The 9,074-nt window shown below is 32.4% G+C and overlaps 1 long non-coding RNA gene across 1 annotated transcript; it reads left to right on the top strand.

Annotated features, from left to right (window-relative positions):
* The first annotated feature begins 537 nt into the window (after positions 1 to 537).
* Positions 538 to 1,786, top strand: LOC149801951 (uncharacterized). Its single transcript, XR_016420491.1, has 2 exons — positions 538 to 742; positions 1,342 to 1,786. It is a non-coding gene; the product is annotated as an uncharacterized LOC149801951 (long non-coding RNA).
* The last annotated feature ends 7,288 nt before the right edge of the window (positions 1,787 to 9,074 follow it).

Consider the following 9,074-nt stretch of genomic DNA (forward strand, 5'->3'; position numbering starts at 1 on the left):
TCAGTGATCTTCCAAAATCGAAATACAATTGGATCAGCCTAAGTCGGTTATCGTGGTGAATCCGTAGGCAAGGGACTTTACTTTAATATGTGATCCCCGGTGGATATGATTTGCAACGGATTGATGGTGGATAAATTGTTGTACTAATCTCATCAACAACAGCAATAAAAAAATCGTCAGATAGATAAGATGCATCGCATTAAAAATACAGAATTTAGAGTAATTAGGAGAGGGGACTGAACTCCCCAGAAAAGGGAGCGCGAAACAACCAAAATGTTTCCTTAGTTTGATGGTCAAACTTATGCCCTGAAACATTTAAAATTCAGGGGATTTTCGTTACCCGCCCATCTATTACCACGTCCCGATCACATCAGGAGTTCCTTCCAACACACACACTTGCAATCTTGATTACGCAACCTAACCCCACCCCTTAAAAAAGAAACAACAACATTTTTGTATCCACAACTGAGATTTATGTAAAGACTCCCGTTACAGTGTAGCTTTACAACTGTCAAATCTTGATTTTGTTTCAGTTTCACCAAATAGCGTCAGAAGTCGCCTTATCCACCGGTTACCCTTGTGTCCATTTTCATGTGAACGGATGATGCGACCGTTCTCCTGTATAATTCCTACCGTCCGGTACTATGACGGAGAAGTTTGCAGAGGTTGTGACATCAATGTGTGTAGGATAGCAACACAGTTTGAGATAGGGAGACAGCTAATTCATCTACTAGAGGAAGGGGTAAAGATGTCCTTTGTGGTGTGTTTTTGTATGTATGGTTGTGATAGAGAGTATAAGCATCGTGCACCGTTTGTTGTGTGCAAACGGCTGCATGCAGGAAACCAATCATTATCGCTTTTTTAACGCCATCAGTTAATTATTTGGCATATACATTGTATACCAGTTACCAAGAAAAGCATATTTTAAACACGAAACAAATGTGCTCTCAAGAACCACATGAAATTCCAATACAGGTGATGTTACAAAAGCGCATAACGTTAACCGGTTATAACCGGTTAGATCTTGTAGGAATTTACGTAAGTGCATATGCATGTATATACATGTGTGGACGATGGAAAGCGTGCATGTATGTATGTATGTATGTATGTATGTATGTATGTATGTATGTATGTATCAATTTGTGGATGTATGCATATGTCTATGCTTTCCTGGCTGGCTGGTGGACTGTAAAACAGGTCATACGTATTGTAATCTCATAGTGACATTTATATCATAGACATAGTATAACAAAACTTACATATGAATAAAAGAAATACACGCATTTGCAATGTTAAAAGAGTTACTTTCAGGTGTTTTAATTAAATTTATCTTTCTTTCAGATTTAAAACCTATTTTTCCCTGGCTGATCCATCTGTGAAAAGAGAACATCCTATGTCAGTTTGAACGAACTGCGACATGAATCAATAATAATCTTACCTTAGAGCAAAATACCTACATATTGAAGCCTGTAATATGTACGTCTTATGAATTCATGGTTTCAATTTTAATCAATTGATGCAAGCAACTAAATCCACTCATAATAGATGCGATTTATTATAATATCAAAATATGAAGTCAATTTCGATGCGTGTTAAATGATACTGATTTCTTTTCCCCAAAAATTATTATTGTAAAATCCAACATAAGATATATTTCAAAGTGAGTAGATAACTTATGATGCTCGACATTTAGCTTTTCTTTTTGTAAATATAACAGCTGATATATTGACTCCAATAATTTGTTCCATTGTCATTAAACAAATAAAAAATCATGTTTACAATTTTATTCAGAACATTTATTGTGTTTACAGACGATAACTCTAGTTGTCTTGCCAGAGACTAATTACTTCCCATGATTTAAAACACTTTAATATGCATACAGTCCAGTCAAAGAAACTGATTTAATTTTCTTAATTAAATACCCAGATCTGTTTGTTGATTGATTGATTGATTAGAACATCGGCGTATTCTTATATATATATATATATATATATATATATATATATATATATATATATATATATATATATATATATATATATATATATATATATATATATATATATATATATATATTGGCACCAACGGTGAATCTGCCCAAATAACCAGTCCAATATACTGTATTAGTTTGTTTTTGAAAATGTATTATTTAAACACTTAAGGTAATACAGTAAAATAAAGTTCGTGCTTTTCGCAAGGAGCCCTAGTCATTCAGTAACGTGGAGAACGTTCAACGTATGATAAAAACCTGCATCAAGTTACATATGCGATTTACAGCAAATATGTACTTTATCATAAGATATGCTCACCACTATTTTTTTCTAATTTATGTACTAAAATTATAACGTTTCCCGGTTATCTGATCAGATATTGTCAATTCTCAGATTTAACAATTACTAATCACGTGACAACCCTTTCGACTTGAGCGTTGTTCGTTGACTTATACCCTGCTATGTTTGATCTTTACCAGTCTTGAATCTGGATCCGGTAATTACGAAAAGTTTATTTGTGATCAACAATATAAAGTACACATATAGCCAATTATGACAGTCTGTACACATTACATATTGTGTTTGGAGCTTAATATTGTTAATACTACAAAATACTAACGTATCACTTTATGTGATTTTGTTAGGTCCAAATAAGCCCACGAAAATCTTGCTCAGATTTGTAAAAGAAAATCTGCTTTTAAATTGTATTGGTTATAAAAGTGCACTAAAAATACGACTTGAGTTTGGAACTACTTTTATGCGCAACAAATAAAAGGTGCTGCGACTGAGTGTGAATGAATGTAATTATTTCTTCTTCTTTCGCTCTAAACTATCTCCATTAAAATAAAACTATGTGATAAACAGGGTAATAATTTCATATTAAATGTACGTAATTCTTTGAAAAACGTCCACCTTTTGTGAGCCTTGACGGATTTCATGGTACAGGTATGACACTCTCAACTTCTTTAACATCCGTCTGTGAAATACATCCCTCTTTACAAGACATCCGCGTTTTTCAAGACCCAGCACAATGCATTCAGCATAAAATGTACAACAGAAACAATTCAGTCACTTTAACCACTCCAAAACTGTTTTATGCATACAGGCTTAATTACAGAATTCTTGTAGGTACAGTCGGTACACATTCTAATAGAAGTTGCGTTTGTTTGCAACTCAAAATGCACACTTAAAAATTACACGTATGCCAGACATCAATATTTCAGCAAATCCGGGAGCTAAAAATATGGATCAGTACACTTTAAATTAGGACTTCGGGACAATATCACTTCACACCTTAATTAACTCTGACTTTTGTTTGGTTAGGCTCCCTGAACCCACATCATTTTGCATATGAACACGTATAATAACATCTCATGACGTCATATAAGCCGATGGCCTAATGTTCGAAGCATCCAAATGCGCTTTAAAGTTATTTCACAACAATAGTTTGCGGTTTTATTTAATACAAATGGGGGGGGGGGAGTGAGTCGTGTGATGAATAAATTCTTGCCTGCATGCTTATTTCAGATTAAATAATAATTATTGAATAACTTGAATCCTTTTTCTCGCCATGGGTCGCAAATTATTTTACTCTTTCAAAAATTTTCTATGAAATGAGCATTCGAGTAATATACCCCAACGTTACAGAATAGCTAAAACATATTATGAACAAAGTTTAAAGCCAGTGACAAATGACAAATGGTGCTAGAAGAAGGTAAACGTGAAAAATTAGTTTGTTCATGTTATCCAACCTGCATACTCTATTCTGTTTGACATCAACTAGTCTGTGTTTTTATACGTGCGCAGTGGTATTACTTTCGAACTGTGAGTAGCAACATTATTCATAATATTACAATCGACTTCATTCCTGGTATTTGCCAATCAGAATTCGACATGTGCATCGTTGTATGGGGTAATTTACTCTGTAGATATCTCTGTGTGGCCTTCAGCTTTAATACGGGGCCGGATCCGGTCAATTTTGTTCCGGGGTGGGGGTGGGTCCAAAAATTTTTAAAACCCCTACCTTCTAGAAAGGACACGAAAGCAATTGTCTATATGTCTATTTATTTAATCTTTTTGTAATACCCTACAAACGTGGGCAAGAATAAAACGGTCACATTTCAAGTGACAAGTAACGCTCGTGCGTGCATGTGTGTGTGCGTTAGCCTTGTGGGTCCGGAAACCTAATATAATTTAAGTAGTCTAGGATATTAGGAAAGAACTAGATTTTCTAGATCCTTGGAGAGCAGTAAATTCAGATAACATTATTTACCTGGGGACAGTGCAGTCCATAAAACACAGCAGATTATATTATTTCCACATTTCACATATTCTATTGTTCCAGGGTTCAAAATAAACTACTCTGCTATAACTCAAACCTTATAACTATTTTCATTGTCCAGACATTGCAATAATTTAGTCTACTTCTTCCTTCGACTTGTAGGAATGTAGTACTCTTTAAACCTAGATTAAATTATGCGAAGAAATTAACAGAATTTGTTTATATGCTGGGTTGTTGGATGAGGAGAAATGATCCCTTATTGGGAAAATAACTTTGATGAAATCATTGATTTTGCTAAAAATTTATTCATTTATTCTCGGCATTGCTAAATTCTCCATTATGCACAGAAAAAGTAATGGAGTAAAATATTTTTAAAATGTATTTTGAGGTAAAATAGAAAGGATATATACCCAAGCTACAGACAATGATCTAAGCAAGGTCCCTTTTTTCAATTCATAAAGATCTCCTAGATTAAACGCCTGATTGCAAATGAAGAATGACTTTGGCAGAATGGTTACAAAACAGGTTCTACCAAAATGTGGAGGCATCTACATAATAAAATTGGAGACAGATTAGTAAATGTTTTAGTAATAAATTTTGGCAAGATTTTATCCATCGAGATGGAAAAAAGGATCCCTCGTCAGTGGAAGAATAATTGTCTCAGGATATTCTAACTTTTGTTGATGTTAGTAAGTTTCCAACCGACAAAAAATAGAACATGTGTCCTAAATCTTTTTGCTAATCACAGACCATTATTACATTTTGAAGCATTGCGTCAAAAAAGGTTTGCACCAACAATTGCACTGAATATTTCTGAGTTATTTTCAGCATAACTAGCCACTAGAAATGACAGGTAAATAATTACGTGAACAGGGCAAACACTCCTACAAATGTCATTTCAGCAAACAAGCTTACTCTTTACATATAAGAATTTAATATACAGTGTATATATATATATATATATATATATATATATATATATATATATATATATATATATATATATATATATATAACGATTTGGTCAAGAGTAGAACAGACATGCCTTATGGAAATACGAGGCATGGTCGAGACAATTAAAATGTAAAATAAGTGATCAAACCCAGAACCAAGCTCTAATTTGAGCAAAGAAATGCAACAAAGATACAAACTTTATCGCCTTTTAGTATATATTCATTCATAGAACTATTATAAAAAATAAACTTTACAAAAACAAATTTCATTGATGACGATTCATGTACGATACTTGTACTTTTTAAATAAGAAATTGAAAATTATCAAACACTTATTTTATGATTGTCTAGTTATTGTAGAGTTTTAGAAATCCTTTAGTGTGTGAATAAAGAATTATATACCAAATACTACGATTTCAGAAAGAGCTGTTTTATTTTGAAATGACATATTGAGTGAACTAATTCATTTTGAATTTTGATTGCAAAATATCTAATGTGTAACCCTCGCCCGTCTTTAAACAATCCCCATTTTTCTAAGTTACAGAGGAAAAGTTTTATATTACAAAAACCTGAAAAAATATTTAGCAAAGTTGTATAATAAAACGAACACATTTGAGACAAAGTGGACCCTTTTTGAACTTAACAGCTTGTTAAGTACTTGAGTCCAATCAAAAACGAAGTGTAAACACTAGTCTGTATATGCCCGCTTCACTGTGACGTTACCGGTAAATTATAACGTCTAACGCGTGTTACCTTGTAATGTAGTCAGCCCTGTGCTCAATCTCTAGAAAAAAACGGATTTCTTGACTTTTCCTTCTACGTATGAGGCACAGTCTTAGCATTCTGCACTAAAACCCTTATATAAAAAAGACTGCATAAATGCTATCTAAATCAAAACGTACGTTTTTCTTCAGGTGTCAGTTTGCCACCAGAATTACCTGGTTGCGGCAGTGGTGTTATCCTTCAAAAGTTTGTATCTTGGTAAATGTCAGAAACCTCAGTAAACTGTCAATTAAGGCGCTACGTTAGATAATGACAATTATTTATACTCTGTATGTCTTTCACAAATTCCCAAAATCGAATTGCAAGAATAGCTTTGCAACGATAATCAACTTGGAAAGTCATCAAGCTATAATAAAAGACTAATACTGCAAGATAACTGGTATTGCAAAGAGTAATACTGTTGTTACAAAGACTAATCATATTATTGCAAAGACTAATACTGCTTGATAACTGTTGTTGCAAAGAGTAATACTGTTATTGCAAACACTAATAATGTTATTGCAAAGAGTAATACTGTTATTGCAAAGAGTAATACTGTTATTGTAAAGAGTAATACTGTTCTGGCAAAGAGTACTAATGCTATTGCAAATACTAATAATGTTATTGCAAATACTAATACTGTTATTGCAAAAACTAATAATGTTATTTCAAACACTAATAATGTTATTGCAAAGAGTAATAATGTTATTGCAAAGAGTAATACTGTTATTGCAAAGATTAATAATGTTATTGCAAAGAGTAATACTGTTATTGCAAATACTAATAATGTTATTGTAAAGACTAATAATGTTATTGCAAAGATTATTACTGTGTTATAATTCTTACTTATTGCAAACATTAGTACTTCTTGATATTTCTTACTTGTTACAAAGATAAATTCTGTTTGACATAATTCTTACTTGTTGCAAAGATTAATACAGTTTGATCATTCTTGCTTCTTGCAAACAATAATACTGTTTGATATTTCTTATATATTTTCAAAACAATTCTGTTTGATACTTGTTGCAAATATATGTATATATATATATATATATATATATATATATATATATATATATATATATATATATATATATATATATATATATATATATATATATATATATATATATACTGTTTAATCGTTCTTAATTAGTGATAAGATTAATATTATTTGTTCATCATTGCTTATTGCAAGCATTAACACTGTTTGATAATCTCATGTCCAACAAGTCAGACATTGTCTTATAAGTTGATAACTTTAACATCTCTAATTCTTTCTGATCTTTCCTTGATAATAAAAAATTATTTGTTTATAATTGCTTTAACATAAAAATATTTATTCATTCGTGGTCTCGCTTAGTGTCATTAATCAACGCTTGTTTTTATAACTGATACAGTAAATAAAAGCCTATGATGGTTTCATACATGACAAGTGACAAATTGCAACTGAGTCTCTCCATCCATCACCTTCCACTTAACAGATATCTCGTTTTGGTTTCATTACGTGTCATACCAGGAGATAGGATCGTACGGGTTTTCTTTCTTGTTCGACACGAACAAAACCTTTCACGCACAACGTAACATGGTTACGTGACTTGTCATTCCGCTCAGACCCTGGGTGTCAGAATTATATAGACTCAATAGATAAAACAAATTATTACTCAGATTTATCCAAACGAATGAAATTTTTCGAGCATTCTTTTTGACAACATAATAAAATACGTGAGAATAGTTTTCCTTTTTAAATTATTTTGCTTAATTCATTACTTCCCATAATAATTCCCATATCTTTTTCCGTACACTCCGGTTATTAGGTCAATCACGGAAGCCCTATCAGTATCACAGCATGGTCTCTCGTTTGTATCAAATCAAACGATTTTTCTTTCATTGCTGGAAAAATGGCCAAATACTTAAGCCAGTTTTAAAGTGTCACTGAATGAAATTATTAACGATAACAAATATATAAATGTTATTTTTTCATTAGTATAGATTCCAGCCAAAAGACTTAATTTTATCATATTGAGAATTGCATAAAATCAAAAAATGTAATATATTTAAGCAAAGATATATCCCTTTCACAAAGTAGTTATTATTTGTTTATGCTATGTATGTAATTATTATTTAAAAAATGGACATGATGTGAAGCTGATGAAGGAGTCTGTTACAATATTATTATAGACCCTTTCACAGAATGACACACCTCCCATTAGCGGACATAATAGATTACAACAGATGAATTCTCCTACTAATTACATAAGGAATGTGTCATAGTCGAAAAAACTCTTTGAACCTGAGAATAAAATATCTGAAAACATACATCAATAAAAGGAGTAGAAAAAAAGTTTGTGTAGTAATTTAGATTAAGCCATGTATGTATTTTGTATTGTCACCATAGTTTTAATTTGCTAAAAATGGCAAATGTGTGTTCATAGGACTAGTTACCATTTGGTACAGCATACAGGCGCATGCGTATTCACTTAGACTCTTAGGCCTATAATCATCTGCAACAGGGACAGGTTTCTGTGTTTGACTAATGTGACAAAGTGTTCATTGTCTTTACATTGCATGAAACTTAAGAAGTTTGCTAACATTCTCAAATGATTTTGTTACGAATATGCATTAACTCATTGGTACTAGAGTCTGCATGGACAATGAAGGAAAAAAAAAACAAGAAATAACCCCACCCACCAAAAAACCCAAAACAATCGCTGATGAAAGTTGTTTCATTTATTCATATAAAATAAACATTTCAATTTAGAGACTGTATGATATGAAAGAACCAACCAATTTCTCTCCCTAACCCCACCCTCCTCTTTCGATGTCCCTCTGCATAATAATTATGCACTGTTTGAAAAAGCATACTCTCCTTAGATATATTCTAAAACATATTTAGGAAAAGGTTTTGTTCAGTTTTTAACGTCGTCTCGAACTGTTCTTGGGAACATGTCGGGGTTCGGGGTTCACACACATGACGGGGAAAAACCCAGCTTTGATTTCCTTGAGAGGAAAGCTGCTTCTGAAGCAACCGAGAGCCAGTCCAAGTTCGTTGGCTTCAGTTAATTGCTGGATCAGCATTCCTGTTGG

Source organism: Sinohyriopsis cumingii, chromosome 4, assembly GCF_028554795.1.
Source record: "Sinohyriopsis cumingii isolate HCF-2022 chromosome 4, ASM2855479v2, whole genome shotgun sequence".
Taxonomy (NCBI): Eukaryota; Metazoa; Mollusca; class Bivalvia; order Unionida; family Unionidae; genus Sinohyriopsis; species Sinohyriopsis cumingii.